Source organism: Diadema antillarum, unplaced genomic scaffold (assembly GCF_040938485.1).
Source record: "Diadema antillarum isolate AM-2024a unplaced genomic scaffold, OU_Dant_1.0 seq00000041_RagTag, whole genome shotgun sequence".
NCBI classification, from domain to species: domain Eukaryota; kingdom Metazoa; phylum Echinodermata; class Echinoidea; order Diadematoida; family Diadematidae; genus Diadema; species Diadema antillarum.
This window is the reverse complement of record NW_027271153.1, coordinates 515,217-535,399: the sequence shown is the minus strand read 5'-3', so window position 1 is coordinate 535,399 and position 20,183 is coordinate 515,217.

Below are 20,183 nucleotides of genomic sequence, written 5' to 3'. Positions count from 1 at the left end.
TGTATTAATGTAAAGTGGATTTTTTTCCACTTCTGCATGGAATGAGATAAACGTGTGACATTTTATAGAATTTACCCAGTATGTACCAAATCAGCAGCACACTTACAGTGCATAACACCAGGGAAGACCTGGGTTAGCTTTCACAAACATTTGGCTACAAAAGTCAGAGGCAATTCTCTGAATGCAAATTGCCAAAACATCAGTCAAAGCTTGGGCAACATCTGATAAATAGTAACTTAAAATCTTTTGAATATTACCATGTTTTGCTTTATGACATCATATTCCGTTAAATACAAGAGACTTGGGAGTCACAGGCCTGTACACGAAGACATATCACTCCGATACACACAGTGAAATTTGTATTTGCAAGGAATCGCACAGAACACACTTTGGAAAAAAAAATATTGCATTTAAAAGCTACTTTTCAGTCACATGTACTTTCCAAGAGTCGCCTTCTTTATACTTTATCGAGAACTCACTCTTAGTATCATAAAACAAGCAAACAAACAAACAAACAAAAACTTGTTATTGATTGTGAATTGCAACTCGATGCTTCAGAAGCTTGACACAATGTATTATATGTAACATCTCCGGGAACATAAGTGCAACCTGTGAACAAAGATATGCCAAGATTGCATCAATTATTGGTAAAGTGCTTTGGGATATCCGAACCAGATTAGGCTCACCACAATTATACATTGCACAATATATGGGCGTATTGGTACTCATCAGGGAGTGTAGATGATTCACTCCATCACAAACAACCCAACCCCCCCCCCCCAAAAAAAAAAGATGTTTTCACAGTATTTAGCCTGTGATGAACATCTACACTCCCTGATCAGTACCAATAATGGAACTTAAATGTACATGATATTCGCGTTTTGTTCTTTTCACTGCGACGATCACTGAAAGTACATGTAGTCTAACAATTATTTATGAACTTTTTCACTTTTGCTATTTTGAGAGGAACAAGAATGTTAGTGGATTTCAAGGTGGTGGGTGAGAGAAAAATTCTACCGAGCTAGAACCTGGGAGAAAGAAGTCAAACTCAATGGGTATACATGAATAGTCTATCAGAGTCTAATCAGTCTCATCATACTCCACTTAATCATGATATGGAGGGCTAATTTCAATCTCGACACAGCTAGATTTTTGGTAAAGATAAGAGGACATGAACAAAGAAAATTATTCATTGCAACTGGAGGCGGGAGGGTATGCAAGACTGTCGTGAATACGCGATGTGATCAGCAAGACTCCTCCCTTCTCAATTTGTTAATTTGTCAGTCAGTTGCAAGACTCTTCCCTACTCTCCAAACATGTTGTACTATGGCATTACCAATTAATGAATCATAATGTTTGATTATATAAAACGTCTGGAAGGCCGCTTTAAAATCTCAATGTGGATGGCAAGGGCCCACATTAAAGGCCCCCAAAAAACTAAATACAGGCCGACAACGACATAATGATATGTACCACATGTTCATAACTGTGATGGATTACCATTGAATATTGATATTATTGAAGTACAGTAAATTGTTTAGAAAATTTAGAATGGACAGAAGAGCCGGTTTATATCTTGGTGTTGTTTTGTGTCAGACAGAAAATGAATTTATTCGTTTGAATTGGTTAGTAAAAATTGAGAAAATCAAGCGAATAACAAGAATGTGGAGGATGAGAAATTTAACGTATTATGAGAAAGCAGTTGTCAGTAAATCTTTACTTGTATTACAGTGGATTTATCTTTCAACTTGTAATACAATTCCTCAGAAATATGTAAAAGAGTTGAATAAGATATTATTTTCGTATTTGTGGTATTCTAAAAGAGATAAAGTTTAAAGAGCGGTTGTAATGAATGGTGTTTTACAAGGTGGTTTAGGAATGATTGATTTAGATGCAAAATGAAGTCACTTAGGCTTTCTTGGTTGCCGAAATTATTAGATGCTAGTGATAAATCTTGGAAATGTATATGTAAATTTGGTTGAATAAAATCGGAGGGGTTTATTTATGCTTACATTATAATTGTTCACCTGCAGATATGATGTTATTGTGTAAAAGATATAAATTACCGGTATTTTATTCTGATCTTCTTTCTACATGAATGTGCAAAACGCATTATACAAATATATTGCAGGTAAATGATATATCAAATGAAATTATTTGGAATAATACGAACATCAAGGATATGAATGAAGTTTTATTTAACTAAAATTGGGTTGAAAAAGATATCTTTTATGTTAAACAGTTCATAGAAAATGAATCATGAAAAAAATCATGAACAAATATATGAAATAATGAATTTAAATTCTTTATTGATATTGTTTGAATACGGAAGATTTAAAAAAGCATTGCCACAGGTGTGGTTTGATTATTTGTGTGAAAGGCAATGTACCCGAGATGTTTTGTTCATTAAAGAATTGTTTCAGATAAATACTGGGGATATGATTAAATTGATACCTTTAAAAACAAAAAAAAAAGTTTTCATTTGTTGCTGCTGGATGAAAAGAAATCTGAGTTAAGTGTGATATACTTTTGGACAAAAATATAGGTTTTCCCATTCATTTTCAAACTTTCTTCATTCAATTTCACAAATTTTTACTTCAATTTCGTCGCGGGATGTCCGATCATAGGCCAATCTTACTTTCAAATTCGTCTTTCGTCGTTCATTTTCAAATAAAGTCTATTCAATTTAGTCATTTGGCATGCATTTTCGTCATTTACAGTTCAAATTCGTCAGTCTCACTCGCAGCACTCAAAGCAGCAGGATCGATTTCGTCTTTCGTCAATCATTTACGTTAAATTTTCATTCATATTCGTCTCATATCTCTAGCCGGTGTGATTTGAAATTGAATGACAAAAGTGCGAAAATGGATGGGAAAACCTATATTACATATACCCCCAGAATTTGATTGGAAGGTGTTGTCTGATTTCAAGTTTGGAAAATCATTTAATAATAAAATAAAGCAATATAGTTTTAAGTAATTACATTGAATCTTACCAGTTAAAGAAAATTTAGTGAAATGGAAAATTACGTCTGACATGATTTGTAAGAAATGTAGCGAAGCTGAATCTATTTGGCATGTTATGTTATATTGCCCAGATACGAAGTTATATATGGAAAAAATAACACATTTTATATGCGCTTATTTTCATATTGATATCACTGTGAATGAGCGAATGATATTGACAGGATTTGATGTAAGAGATAAATCTTTGATGTTGTTGAATTTGATATTAGTTTTTGCCCAATATGCGATTTTTCGTTTGTATATACTTAGCAATTATACAACAAAAGCAACGAATGTCTACGCATTATTGGCAGATTTTAGAACAGAGCTCATTATGAATCTGAAATTTTTGGTTAAAAAAATACTACTTGATTTCACGAAAAGGCAACTTTATAAGTTAGAGCAGAATTTGAATCATAAAAATTATATTTGATTAACTGTGGATGCAGAAACTAATATGTTGAGGTAATGTCACACTCATGAAGTTTTTTGGATATATTTGAAGTATACTTTCACCAGAGCAATCGAAATTCATGTGATGATATGATTTTGATAATTAATTGTCCGTACCCTTATCTTCTATGTTCGTACGTCTTGCTCTATGTATGTTTTTGTGAAGCTTTTTTAGATATCTGAAATGAAATAAAGTCCCTCGAAGGAGGATAAAGAAAAAATAACTGTGATGGATTCGTATGCAATCTCATCAAGTGGACACGTTGTTGCAATGAAAGAACAAAGAAATCCTCGGTTAAACTTGATGTGGGTTCTTTATTCTGTTACACATGTTACACTGTTATGCATGTATCGGCGATGTGTAACTGTGTGTACTGCAAACCCGCACTTGCTAGAGTGGTCTATTCAACGACTGTGTATATAGGAATGAGTGGTTCCTGTGAGACACAAACAAGAAAGAAAGTTATTCGTATAACACGAAAAAACAAATCACTATACACTATTTCAACTCTACAAAAAATAATACGACGATAATGAATATTTTTCTATCTTCTCTTAATGAAGTAATTATGGCCAGAATATCTAAGCAAAATTTATATCTATTCTAACTAGGGAGGCTGTGTTGACTACTAGTATCATCATGAGCACTGTCGTTATGTATCTGGTAAAATCTACAAGCAGGATAAACATAATGAACTTTCAACATTCTTTCTAGGTCGGGCAAATCATCGCCAATTAAACTTATTTAACACAATCCATAATATCTTAAATCTTATGATTGTAATCTCTCAATGCCACCTCTCACATCAATCTCACTATAGGTCCTAAGACTTCACGTCGCAAATGCTACATTAAAAACAACGAGCATAGAATTTCCTTAGCAACCATTTAGTGGTCTTAAATGAGACTATCCAAGAATCTACGGCTAGACATATCACTATATCTCCAACTTTAATATCCCTCCGCGTGCATGAACTTCGTGTACAAAGCATTCCTGACACAAATACCTTAATGTTTTACACACGCGAAAAATAATCCAACTTTAACGTTTCAGCATGAGCAATACAACAGTCATAATACCAACCAAAAAAAACCGTTTGAAATTCCACGGATTCGCAATCACAATACTGTCATTTCGGACTATTCGCCAAAGGGAGAGGTCTTTACAAAGACCGTCCAAACGTTCATCGTATTTTCATTACATTATCCACACCGCGGTTCATACACCACGCACACTACAATTTACAATGCACGGGACAATCGACGCTACGTAGTACAGCACTACGGCGATGAACATAAGGGCTTTTTACACTTGTGTTTCTTAACCCCGGACTTTCTCTCCAATTTTTTCAGCTTTTTACACTCGCCAATTAGTCCCGTACTATCTCTTGTCCGGGGCTAAGGAGAAAACTGACCTTTTTACACTCGTATTTCTTAGCCCCGGAGTTTCCAAACCACATGAATATTCATAATTACGCTGTGTACTGTACACGTACACGCACGCACCGGCGGCACTTGATTACCTCGTTTCTGATTGGTCAGTGAGGGTCGGACTTAGCTTAGCCCAGGATTATTTTTTCGTTCTGTTTACACTCACTTGCTTGGCACCGCAATTGCGGTGCTAACCCCTGCTATTTTGCAGGGCCAGATAGTACCGTACTATCGGTGGGGCTAGCCCACTTTGGCAAAAACGAGTGTAAACAGAAAGTGGGCTAAGGATAGTCCCGTACCAACGGTGGGGCTAAGCCCCCCCCCCCCCCCCTTAGCCCCACCGTTGGTCCGGGGCTAAGCAAATATTTACAAGTGTAAAAAGCCCTATAATTACGTCCCTGAACATACGCAACCTTGTTTCTCATTTAGGCCCTACTGTTATTCCTCTTAACTCCGTGACTACGAAACTTTGTCTGTTTCTGAAAATGGTGTATAAATCATAAATGAACAATTTTAGACAATTTTGTTGGACTTCATCAGATTGTCCAAGAAACCCAAACTATAAGCAAACTGCTGTGGCCAACTGCTGAGCAAACTGCTGCTCTTGTGACTGAATTAACGGCTGAACGACTGAACGGAACTCTTTTGCTAACAGTCTTCACTTCAGACCCTAACTTTGAAACTTGTACCAAATCGTATCATGCCATGACAATAATATTGTGACGGAGAGGTTTGTTTGAAATGATTCCCTAGGTCAGAAGTCTACGCCCTTTTTACACTTGTGTTTCTTAACCCCGTACTTTCTCTGACCCAGGACTATCGTTAGTCCCGAACCAATTTTTTCAGCTTTTTACACTCGCCAATAAATCCCGTACTAAGCTCTTGTCCTGGGCTAAGGAGAAAACTGACCTTTTTACACTCATATTTCTTAGCCCCGTACTTTCCAAACCACATGAATATTCATGATTACGCTGTGCACTGTACAAGTACACGCACGCACCGGCAGCACTTGATTACCTCATTTCTGATTGGTCAGTGGGGGGTGGGACTTCGTCTCCGTCGCTTAGCCCCGGATTATTTTTCGTTCTGTTTACACTCGCTTGCTTGGCACTGCAATTGCGGGGTTAGCACCGCAATTGCAGTGCTAACCCTGCTATTTTGCAGGGCAAGATAGTACGGGATTATCGGTGGGGCTAGCCCACTTTCGCAAAAACAAGTGTAAACAGAAAGTGGGCTAAGGAAAGTCCGGTACCAACGGTGGGGCTAAGCACCCCCCCCCCCCAGCCCCACCGTTGGTATGGGACTAAGCAAACATTTGCAAGTGTAAAAAAACCCTCTTGAGGGCCAGGGGAGACTATAGTCTTGATATGTCTGTGTTCAATACACTGAAGTTTAAGGACAAGATAATTACGCGAATTACAATTGATGGGACTACTAGTATAATACGAGGCATGCATACTTCTTTCCACTGTGAGTTGGACATGTAGTAGGGCCTACCTAGTAGTCATAACTATGTGCACTCTTCTGGCGTATTACAACAGACGCACTTTTGGCAGTTACTCTATAGCTAATGAATATTCATGAACAAGTCTTCCGCTGCGCGCAAGGCTACGGTCACAACCAAGGCAAGGTGGATGGACGTACCGATGATGAACACAAACCTTTGATAAAGAAGAAAGTAACCGGTGTGGAAAATAAATGTTTGTTGCTCTTCGCCTCCACAATTGGCACGTGATTACAATCAAACAAACAAACAAACAAACAAAAGTTTTTTTTTTTTATATGTAATATCGCAATGTTTCAAAAGTATTGAGAATCTGATATTGTACCTGAAATATCAAGAGTTATACAGGGTGGCCCAAAAAGAACGGAACACTTAAGATCTTAAAATTTAGCTATATTGTTGCTAATATGTCACTATTTTGCATACTATTGGAAAGGTCATTCCTTTTCCCATATAATGACACCAAGTTCTTTGATTTTGATTAATGCGTTCTGATTTTAGAACCATTTTTGTCAACCCTTGCAATTTTCAAAATGTGATCATTTTGCACTCTCAGAGATACCGAAACCAGGGAGAATTCGGCTTGCCGTAGAACCAGTTACGTTCACAATGTGTAGAATGTGGTTGTCATTGTAGGTTACCATTGTGAATGAGACGACCTGACGACAATAACACCGTCCGCCCCACATTCCGCACATTGTGAACGCTACTGGTTCTATGGCAAGCCAAATTCTCGCTGGTTTCGGTATATCTGAGAGTGCAAAATGATCACATTTTGAAAATTGCAAGGGTTGACAAAAATAGTTATAAAATCATAACGCATTAACCAAAATTTAAGAATTTGGTGTCATTATATGGAAAAAGGAATGGCCTTTCCAATAGTATGCAAAATAGTGACATATTAGCAACATTATTGCGGAAATTAAAGATCTTAGGTGTTCCGTTCTTTTTGGGCCACCCTGTATTGCATTTCCTGTGTCATTTTGGTATTCCAAAAAGTGCCATATTTTTCAAAGGAATGCTCCTTCTCTTACTCCTCGTTCGCTTATCACATATTAATCTCCGTCAGTATTTAAATGAGTTTAGCATTCAGTGCTCACTATTGACTCCTTCTTCTTTCTCTCTCCTGAACTCTGTCTTTTATCGAAGACGCTTACCAAGGAAACACGAAATCCGCAAAAGTATACCTGCAATAAGAAATGAATAAGTTAGAACATCATAAATTTACTGAATTTGTGATGGTGATGATACTTTCATGGAATGCAGTAATTGAGAAAGAAAAATCAGAAAACACCAATGAACGACTGAGACAGTGCCACGTACTTTGGAGGTAGGTTTCAAAGCTACAATAATAAGAAGCTAAGATTTTACCAGTTACCAGGTATTTCGTGCGAGGGGTTCTTCTTTACCGTCCGCTCGAATATTCCGATCAAAGACCGTACAAGAAGATCCTAATCACATGGCTCTGTTAGCTATATATCACGTCCCATCCATCATTATGCTGATTAAGACTATATACGGAAGGAAAAGAATCTCGTAATCGCATTTTGTAGGGAACGGAGGGCAGTTTTGAATTATTGATTATTTTTCTTCTTGGTCTTGCGTAAGCAAACTTTTTGAAGTACGTTTGGATGTTTAGAGTTGTTTTTTTTTCTTTTAACGTATACAAGCATTAATGTAAAACCCGACATTGGAATTGTTGCTACTACAATAATACATGTAAGAGAACGAAAGCTAGGTATTTCCCATAGTATACAGCTTTCTTATCTAATGATCTAGTGATTTTTTTATTCTTGTTATTGTTGTTGTTAAGATTGTGGTAAAAATAACAAATCTCCTACATACAATCGATAATAACGCTTAGAGCATACTTGAGTGATAGACTCATGGCAACTTGTAATAAATAAGATAATAAAGATGAGAATGACTTGAGATATGCAAGCTGTTCTCGCCTAAGAGCCATTTGAACTTAGTGCATTTTTCGTACTTATCTAAGCAAATACATATTCATGTAAACATAACGTAGAGCACATTGTACTGTATTGCATTATGTTCCTCAAGAGGTTCTTGCAACTGTATAGTTGCGATTTTTTTAACACCCAGCTTTCCACCTTCATGATTCTGTCTTGTTCTTAAAGGGGCATTCCAGACGATTTTTATGATTTCATATCATGGGATAGTACATAAATCGACAAGCTTAAGTACAGATTTGTTGAATCTATTGTGATGCTTGAACAAAGAAACGAATACTCTGAAAAATCTTAAACAAATTACACTGAACAGTGTTGATGACACAGCAGCCTCATACATCTCAGAATTGCAGCAGTGTAATTCCATTACAATACCGCTTGCTTAACAAGTTCACCTGTATAGAGTATATGCATGCCTTCTTCTTTTGTTCTTCATCCTTGAGCCCAAACTCATGCATTCTTATGGTGAGGCTGCCATGTCATCATCCTTTCACCATCCTTGCTCATTGCAATTTGTTATAAATTTCGAAAACATTCTTATTCTTCATCCCAATCACTATGAATTCTGAAATTCTGTACTCAGTTTAACTAATTTATAGTTGTTCAAATGTTCAAATCATCTGGAGGTCTCCTTTAACGATCTTGATGAAAAGTTATGACAAAATCTGTTTATGTGCTTGATTTTTCTCTCTTTCCCACCTTTCTTCTGTCTGGCTCGGCAATTAATTTGATAGTTTTTATGGTGCCCTTAAAGGGTTTAGTGGGTTTTTCATTTGTTTATCATGTACATGTATATCATGGCCTAAAATGTAGCTCCTTCGTTTTCCTCTTTTTGCCCAAATCTGCATTCGGTCAATCATTAAATCACTATTTCAGCCTATAATTGTTGTCATGAAATGTTTGAAAATTGTAATATGCACTTTGTTATTTCATCTCAAGTAATATTCATATCAACAATGCACTTTACCAGGTTTACGATATCAAGTGTCACATAATGTAGAAGAAATAACTATGAGTCTCCTTGTGATGATTCGTCCATTGTCCATTTTGGAATCCAGGAAGTTACGTAAGTTTGTATGATTTTTTTTTGACAGAAGCTGGGCCGCAAACTGGCTAAAGACGCTGAACAGCTAAAACTGTTTCATGAATAAATAAAGTTTAGCAGAGGCTGACTTCTGGTGGGATTTGTAAGGGGATGCACACTTCTTTGATTGGGATTGTCCACAGGTAATGAGACCCATCTATATCCCTTAATCTATGACACTGACAAATCTACACCAAAAAAACTCTGGAATTGAATAGATTTACCAGCAAATGAAAGAAAAGTAGAATTTTTCTGGACTCTGTCGATATCACAGATGCAAAATTCAGCTTGGCGTATTAGGTTTTGTTTGAAATCCAGCCAGGGAACAGACAGTTGACACAAGCTCCGCCTACACCGTTATTAATCATTTCTGTTCACTTTTGGATAGATGCCTAGAAAAAAGGGGGTTTCTGTCTTTATAAGAAGTGGCAGTTTGGGAGTATAGGCTCTACTAACTTCCTGTCAGACAAGGAACAGGCGCTCAGGCTTCCGGGAACATTCACTAAATCGAGGGGTTCATTGCTGTCAGATTTTTTGTAAGTTGATTCGAGCTTCTATCACTGTCTGACAGATAGCTCCCAGCTTTAAGATATGTGAAACTGTATATTACAGAATTTCTCCTGTAAATACATATTATATTTTCACCTGCTATTACCTTAAACTTTGCATTCTTTTCACTTGCGTTTCCGGGAGCAAGTTATGATGCAATCTTCACGGGTTATCAATTTGGTTTGTGTTTGAGCTACGCAGATTTCGAGAAAAAAAAGTTCTCCGGACTGAAGGGGAAAATCTCCTTGTATATCATTATATACTTATCTATCTATTCATTCATGTAGAAAACTGGTATGTTTAAACGTGATTTTAGACGACAGAGAATGCTGACAATTTGTAAGATAAGTTGAAAACATTGTTTCAAGGACACACCTAAATTTATCTACTCTTTTACTCTTAAAGCAATCGTGAAGAACCTGTTGTTACTGTTCCTTTGTCAACATGCAGTCATGAATATGTATTTTTTACAAACATAATGAACAATGCTTCATAGGGTTGACGACTCTTTGTTATAAATCCTCTATATCGGGTAGTCTTCTGGTTCAGAAGGCTAAATTTGCCCTCAAGTTCAAGGCATACCCTAAGAGACGTGCTTTAGGGCACATCACGGTGATTGCTCACCGTTGGAGTCCAATTCGGTAGATCAGTTGGAGCCTCCAAGACAGCACTCGAGACGTTAGACTGTGCATATGTTTCACCGCGTCGAAATCCATGGCGTCGCATCGCGAGAGTTACGTTGTCCTATACCTCCTATGGCTCGTTTTAGGTAAGTTGACAAAAACTCACACTTGCCTGTCTTTCATGACAACATACACCTTATATAAATCGTTCACTTGTTTCGTATTCTTACAAGCTCGATCTTTGCAATTGGTATAGATATGGAATGATTAAACCTCATTCCCCTGTACTTACCTTACGCTATTAAGCTATAACTGATTTCTTATAACCATGTGCCCTGGATATTTCTTCAAAATTATTTGCTGAAAAACGAATGCCTACCATTCGTCGTTTATGTTATATTAAAAAAAAAAAACTGATAGCATCCCCTTTAGTTCAGTTTTATTTCGGCACTCCATTGCAAAGACTATGATACAAAAGATGACGTAGGGTCAACATTGTTGTGAACAAAGTTATCATACATTATCATGTACTACACACAAGATAAGACTTAAAGTAAAGACCCAAGGCAATGTCACGTTGAATGTACACTGAGAAAGGGGACATTTTAGAGCAAAATTTACAAAAAGAAAAATGTATATAAAGCCATGGTAAATAGCACAAATAAAATTATGTAAACGAAATTATTCTTAATTTCAGAAATATCTAAGTCTCAGGTAGCACAAGGCAAATTTATAAAGAGATTAGAAAAGTACTATAAAGGAAGCAAAATGAATGATGCAAAAACAGCTCAAAAAGATATTAATGAAATAGAAATAGGTATTTTTTTTTCTGATAATCTTTATTACGATTGAAAATGAGATTAATAAATATGTACATCCATGTAAATTTAAACATGATTCTTTTAAAACATATTTGAATGAAAAATGTCACCGATTCATTATTTTTCAATCCTGTAACAATTTCAGATGTTTTAGAATACAGTTTTGAGCATTTAATGCAAATAAATCAAAAGGATATGATAGATTTGACACAAAGGTTAAACTATCTTCTATTAATGCCATTGGGCCTCCTTCAATACCAAATTCTAAGAATGGAAATGAAACGCTTGAAATAATTGAAGACATCTGGGTTTTTTCCCGATTTTTTTTTTTTTTGGGGGGGGGGGTAAAGTGTCAGAAAAAAATGTATGATAACTTTCATAAATTTCATTATTAGAGATAAAATGGTTTTAGAAGAGAGTTGGGAAAGATGATTTAATTACATTTCTTTTGAAATATCAATAACATTGGAGTATATATGACCACTAAAAATTGTTGCCAATCTGTTGAAAAAAAAAATAAATCTGTAAAATAATTTGATTTTTATCAGAGTTATTGGTATATTGTGTGGGGTAATATCTCAATTGTTCAAGCGAAAAGCGCAGAGATCATTGACTTTCACTGTTTTTCTTCGATAAAAGATAAAGGATCGGAAGGAGTAGGCATTATATAAGTGTAGTTGATGATTCATCACACAGTAGGCCTACCTACCTGAAGAATAAATGTTGGTTTAAATATTACTTGGACCATCATTTTCACAAGCAATATTGCAGTGAGTAAAACATGGTATGATTATTGCATTTTAAATAAAAAAATTGTTAGAAAATTGTGAGAAAGAAGTTTTTTGGTCTGCGTGAGAGCTCTTCTTTTTTTTTGACCGACTTGTAAATATAATTGATATGATCATTCTAAGTTAAGTTGATATCATTCTAGAATTCTAAGAATATAGTAGATCTCAGATGAGAAAAACAAATCAGCACAAACATAAAAATTTTCACTATCATTGGCTTGAGAATATGCTGAAACAAACAAAAATCATTCTAGTACCATAGAGACTTTCAATTAAGTATAAACCACTGTAAAATGTTACCCATTTCTATGCATAACGTGTTCAACAGCGTTTCACAGTTCATCTTTATTATTATTATTATCATTATTATTATTATTATTGTTTTATTTCAACAGAGCAGCCCTTTCAGTTATAAAAAAGCAACTCTATTATACCAAGGGGCCCTGCACAATAAAAAGATACAAAACATATATTCATTTGCACAATATTACAATCAAAACAAAAGTGCACATATAAACCAAAAAGCAAAAAGTAGAGTATGTTAATAAAATTATACTTCAATGAAAATAGAGCAAGAATAAGAAAGAAACCGAAAGAAATGTAATACGCGAGTTAAAAAATAACAACAAAACATTTATATGATGTAACAGTTACTAATGTCACAGAATTGAATATATTGCACTCTATTTACCCTAAAAAGTCACCATCAGGTAAAAAAACCCTGAGAAATAAAATTCTACTCTGATTTTCAAACAGAGGAAAAGATGACCAAACTTGCATACTATGAGGTAAATTATTCCTAAGGTTTGACCCTTGATACTGTAAAGATCGCTTATAGTATTCCAGTTTTCATCTTCTACATCAGTTCTCATGGGAGTTGATGTAATATAAACTTAGTGCCATTAGCACAAAGTATGAGTCGGAGAATTCTTGAGGAATTTATCGTTTATCAAAACTGCAAAAAAAAAATCAATGATAATCAGATTTCCAGTTGTCATCCCCTGGAGCATAGTCCGAACAGGCTCGTCATAGTCATAATAATAACATTTATATATGGAACTTTAAGGTGCCAAATCCATCTAATAAATAAACGCTCAAGGTGCAACCATGAGCACGATACGAATTACATACAGGAACATAAGAGAAAGTGAAATGGTACAGGACGTATATGAATAATGATAATCAATTCTTGGAAACCAAATTAACAAATACTTCTTGAGGTCATTCTTCAATACTTCACAGAATTACTATTCTTAGTGAATTGAGGGAGCGAGTTCCATAAAGAAGACCCGGCGCAAGCAAACGTTCGTTCCCCCACTTTGTGTGAAACCTAAGGATGACTAGGAGAATTGAGTTCTAAGAACGTAGATATTGAGAGAGAATGTATTGATTGACGAGGCTGATGTTATAGATCACTACATTTTCTTGTCTGTCACAATTTGCTGATATTCATGGGTTAAGATACTTATTTTCAGGTCTTGTGGCACCTATTGATGTCCGTCTCTCAGCGTCACGTGTAGAGGAAGGGCCAAAAAACTCGACGGGAGTGCTCCAGCTTCGCGAGTCTCCGAATGATGTTTGGCACACCCCTTGTCTGATGGCGTCTTTCTCGTGGCACGCCTTGCCACGATTGGTGCAAGTAGTCTGCCGGCAAATTGGCTACCCTGGCGCCGTCTATGCTACCTTAGTTTGGTCAGAAAATATAAATAATCCCCTGGGTGACATCCTTTGCAGAGGGAGCGAAGCGTCAGTAGATGACTGTCGGTTCATCGGTTGGGAACCCATAGAGCGCGAACAGAAGTATAGCTACAATTGTGGTCCAAACCGTGAGCTTTGGATCAACTGTGATGACGGTAGGTGTACGAAGGCCCCACACTTGCCATATTATTGCTCGTATATAGATTCAAAGATTTTCTGTGGAACTGTTTCGTTATCCGCTGGGTTCGTTATTTCGAAACGCACCAATCCCTTTAATAAAGACATTTTGGCGTTACTCCAAAGGCTCGTTAAACAAAAAAAAAACAACAACTATGAATAAAGTTCATTATTTCAAAGATTCGTTATTCTAAAACAGACAATTAAAGTAACGAACCTTATTTCATTTTCGGATAAACGAACCTTGTTTCGTTCTCGGATTAACCAGTCTTCAAAATAACGAATCTGTATTACGTTCTCGGTATAACGTGAAACGAACTTTTGTTTTTCTTTATCGAAATTACTAACCTTCGGAACAATGAACCCTTTAGACAACGCTTACTCGGAAAAACTAGCTGTAACCGTCGTGGTATCAACGTGGTGTAGTAGACAGTATTAGGAATAGGAATAGGATTATCAGCAACAATGTAGTAGGATGTTGAACAACGGACTACGGTCAGATCGGTTGGCGGAGGGGGAGGGCGGCGAAGAACCGAAGATGCTATGTTTTCGTAGGCGATACACAAAGGTGTCGCATATAGTCTTTGAACACTATTGGCCAGAATTCACAAAGGTGGTACAAGTGAAACCATGGTTTAAACCATGGACAAAAACCATGGAGCGCCAAGTGTCGCACGGAATATTTCGTTACGAATTGGTCATTTCGTCGTCGACAAAATGACCGTTTCGTTAACGAAATTATCATTTCGTGGACGAAATGTTCGTGTAGTTACAAAATGTTGTCATTTCGTTACAAAATAATCATTTCAGCGACGATATGACTGATTTCATAACGAAATATTCCATGAGACACTTGGTGCTCCGCGGTTGTTGTCCATGGTTTAAACCATAGTTTCATTTGTACCACATTCGTGAATTCGGGCCAATGCGTTAAAAAAGACGACTTGTACTGTCTCCTATCTGATTTGGAAAAATAGAACACTGTAAAGCACGATGCAATAAGTGCAAATGATCTTCATAAATGAAGGCGTGGCGTTTCCACGACACAATTAACCTAATAAAAGATACCAAACCAAAACGCAGAATGAGCCTGGGATTTTAATACTACAATGATATAATAATGTGTAAAGAAACGTTGGTTTAGGTAAAAACAAGTTGAGTTTTCTGATTATAAGCTTATAAGCAAAGAATCCATGTGGTATGACGAGTCTCACAACATTTTATCACTGAGATAATCTTCAAGGGCAACTATCAGAAATATTTAAAAAGGACATTCCAAACATGTTAAAGAACCCGTTTAAAACAAATTCTAAACTTGAAGGAGGAGTGAGGAAGAATTTGAAATACCTGCAACTGTATTTCCTATATAGAAAAGACAAATATGGTAGTATATAGTGACATGGTGAGAAACAAAAAAAAAATGTTCGAAATTCTTCGTGTCAAATCACTATATATTCGCTTGTTTACTTATACCATACATACCCTACATCATTTTATTCATTTAATTCCAACACTGGGATTTGGCTCTGCGTGGACTCAGTCATGTTGCAACCTCCAATGATACATCGTGGCGTTTGGATAACTTAAGACTGCTTCTAGCTTTGGCTGGGATGCCGAAAAAAGAGAGAAATAAGTAACAAAAAAAGAATAATATCTTTACCCTTTTTTATTCTGTCGTCTTTCATCGCCTATTTATAAACACAGGTGTAAACAGCGTCATCAGCAGCCCGTGCTGGTATCAGACTTGCGCGTACTTCTATAGTGGATTTGCTGAAGGTCCCAGCACTTGCCACTGCGATCTCGACTGCCCGCTCTTCGGCGATTGCTGCTACGACTTCGACAATGAGACATCGGTCGAGGGTCATCGGCTTCTTTACGGCGACCCCGTACCACACCCAACTTCTACTGACATAGTGGAAAGAATGGAATGCGTGGATTTGCATGTCACCTCAAGCCTACACCCGTCCTACTTGCTGGTGACAAGCTGCCCGCCCGCTTTCGGCATCCAAGAGGTATGCTGTTATGATATGATTATAACTTTAGGATGGCAAGTATATTTCATTTAGGAAGTCATATTTATACACACGCATACACACACACACACACACACACACACACACATATATATATATATATATATATATATATATATATATATATATATATTGAAGTGTGAGATAAACATTGCTAGAAAGTTTTGCTCCCATTATTCAAACTTACCAGGACTTACAAAGAGAACATTCATTTATTGTCGATATGACACAATGTACTACGACACGAGTGCAAAATAACACGATGACAATCATACTGAAAAATTGTCAAATAAGGAGATCACATGAATGAAAATTCTTCTGGGATATTAGAGTTGCAGAAATAGAATATGATTATATCATGTGATATTAAATGTACAATCATACTATCATAATCTGACGTTATCTCTTGGAAGAATATAGTATGTTGTTTTTAATCGTATTATACCAAGGAGGTTCAAGAGATGGAGTAACAACAGTGTTAATCCCTTTGATCCCATGTTGTTCAGTATGTACTGAACTGGAGCTGCCCCATAGATAGGAAGACAACTGTGATTCATGTGGCATTGCACTGGTCACTCTAAATGGAAGATATTTCTTTATGATGGTAATTACTTTTCGCTGTCCCTTCTTATGAAACATGAGCGGTGCATAAAGGTACAGACACAGGGATTTGCGAATAAAAATTCGACAAAAATTGATGAAATAAGAATCAAAATTACCCGACTTTACATGTTTTTACAGTAATCTAACGTATAATTTAATAAAGAACTACACTTGAGGATTATACCATATCAGTTTCATTTGTCGGAAGTGATCGGAAAGAGGATAAAAATCGACTTTCCAGTTAGGGTGCAGTCCAAATATTTTCATAATGTAGGCTCAGATTTACACTTCACGACATAATCCTCGACAGGAGTTACTTTCTGTTTTATATGCCTTATCATTAGCTGAAATTTAATTCCCTTAATACAAAAACAAACAAAATATAGCCGACATTATATTAGCATTTCAAATGAATCATCTGTTTGCTTAGAAAGACCGCGGCATCGAACCCCGATCATCAAAGTCACAAATGCACCTATGGAATTCCTTTGTAGGCCCTACGTCAAAAGAAAAATGACAGCTGTTTGAATGTTTACAGCCAAGTGGAACTCCATTTCTCGAACCTCCTTGAGTATACCTATGATCTTAAGAGTTACATGTGTGCTGCTGATAGGATGCTTTACATATAATATTACAGATGTCTCACTTCTTTCAGTATTTCTTTATGCTATTGGCAAGTACATATCCACATTTAAGTAAATATAAAAATACATGTAGATATTAAAAAATCCAAACTAGTCGACCTCGAGAAGTTCAGGGAGGGCTACCTGCTTAAACCATATTATAGTATGAATGTCCAAGACGTGTCCACACAGTTGCAGAAAAAACAACAACAACCAGTTCGAATTGATAACGAAACTTTAAATGTCTGTTTTGACTTGAAAACTGCATGACTGCCGGTCGGAGCAACCATCGATTCATGACAAATAAGGGATTTTTTTTTCTTTCCAAGATCAGAGCGTTGACAACAGCGACCCATCAATTTTAGCTTCTTAATCCTTTTGTGTCATCGACACGTATTCTTCAATAATCTATATTTTTTTTCGAGTACATGTGGGTGGTTCACGCAGCATAACTACAGAGATGAATATGGATCTCTAGTCGCCCACTTTAGCTGAACTTGCTGTATTATGAACTTTATTGCACAGTTTATGAACTTTATTTAACAGTTTTATTCCAATGCTCAAAAATCCAATCAGTGTTCGAAAAAAAAAATGAAATGCCCAGCAAAAAATGTCTTTTACTCATAGGTCGTACGTAGCTGTGAGATGACCAATGCAACAGACTCCGCTGCCAGTCACCCAGTCTACAGTGGTGATGGAGTTCATTTCCTAAATGCCGACTGCGCGTTATGCAACGGGTATACCAACGTGACACCGTGGGATCATCATTCAGTCGCGGGAGGCTTGTCGACTTCTTCAGAGATTGAGCCGATTGTCTACACACCACCTGAGTCAACACTTGTACGTCCGAACCCCATTATTCCCAGGGCGTGCCATGAGAACATCATCTCTGATTGCGACCCTCTTTATGAGAACATTTACCCTAATATTGGCGAGGCATGTAGAAATAACTGGGCTCTTGTCTTGATAGACCACGTGATGTTCCGCAACCGTTTTTGTGCAATATGTAACGGCTACATCACTGAAGGGAGAGATGATAACATTTGTGTGAAGATGATCGGTCTTTTCTTTATTTTCCAAAACTTCCCCTGGTCTCCGCAGTCGACTGATGTAGATCCTTTTCAAACGAGTTGTTTGGAAGGATCTGTCAGGGTTGACGGATGGTGTACGCCCGTATTGGGCAATTGGTCCTCGTGTGACCACATCACTACACAGATCAGTTTCCAAGACGACAATCCTCAGAAAGATTGGCAGTGTGTCGATAAAAACATTCACCTGTTTCAGTACATGGAGGGCTTAATCCCAATAAATCTCGACATCATCTTGTGGTCAGACCATCATTCCGTCATCGTTGAGTTCTCCAAGGAGACTAATGTCGGAGCAGCAATTGATCATCACTTGTCAGATGTTGACACAACTGGCTGCATGACAAAATATGTCGAAGTCAAGAGTACGTGTACTACTGGTAGCATCGAGAAAACCTGTTACTATGACTGGATCGTAGGAGAGCCAACCGACTTCGAAAAAATTTCCGGAAGGGGATCGGCGTTTGCATACAAGAACGACCTCCTACTACTTGTACACTTTTATACAAATATCACGACTTATGAACTCGCAGATGATGGATCTTCGTTCACTAAAATCTCACAGCTGGGTATTTGTGGAACTATCACGAATAAATCCATGTGCGCTACGGAGGTGGTGTTAGACTCATCCCAATTTGAGCTTGTAAACTTCAATGGCTCCCGGTACGTTCGCTTTCTTGGACAACTCTTTCATCCACGTGATTATTTTATCTTCTCCGACGGATCGATCGAACTCTGCATCCGCTCGTTGGAAGTTCTGAAACTTTTCGGTGAAGGCGGGTCCAAACTTCTCATTCTGATTGAGCGAGTGGGATTTGGCATTTCGTCTGGATGTTTCTTGATGACCTTTATGACTTATTGCGCGTATCGACAGTTGCGGAATCTCCACGGAATGGTTGTGATGAACCTGGTGCTCGCGCTTCTGCTTTCTCACATTCTGATAGAGTTTGTCGCAGATTTTGTCACTGATTGGTCCGAGGTCTGCATCGTCATCGCCGCTCTGTCTCACTATTTCTGGTTAGCCGCTTTCTTCTGGAAGACGGTTGTTGCATATGACCTCTTCGTCACTCTGTCTGCGAAACCAGCCACAGCCCTGGCAGCGAACAGGAAGAAGACCAAGAAGCTCCTGGCCTACTCGACCTTTGCTTGGGGTGTCCCATTGCTCATAGTCGGCACGTCTCTTGCTCTCCAGTTCCTCCCTCTAGTTCAGCAGATGCAGATTTACGGTGACGCGGGGAGAATGTGCTGGATCACCCCTACAATGGCAAATGTCATTGCTTTTGGAATTCCATCCACTGTGTGCCTCCTCGTCAACGGAATCCTTTTCGTCCTGACCGCTAGAAATATCTTGAGAGTTCGTCAACAAGTCAATCATGCGAGTCCAGAAAGCGTCAAGACCCGAAACAGGACAGTGGACTTGCTAATTCACGTAAAAGTAAGTGTTATCGTACCATAATGATGATAATATCAATGATAATGATAACAACGACAATAAGGTTTAATTATTTATCCAGGGTAGCCCCTTAAGTGTTTCTACTCCTCTACCAGAGGGTCCTGCAATTATCATTACCTTAGCGTTGCCAGGCACCCATTTATACACCTGAGTCGAGAGGGACATGGTAAGTAAAAACATCTCGTCCAAGAACGTAAGCACTGGGCGGAAATCGAACTCGGGTCCGCTGATTGGGAGTCGGGAGTCGTATCCACAATGCCATAGCGCTCCCATATCACTGATT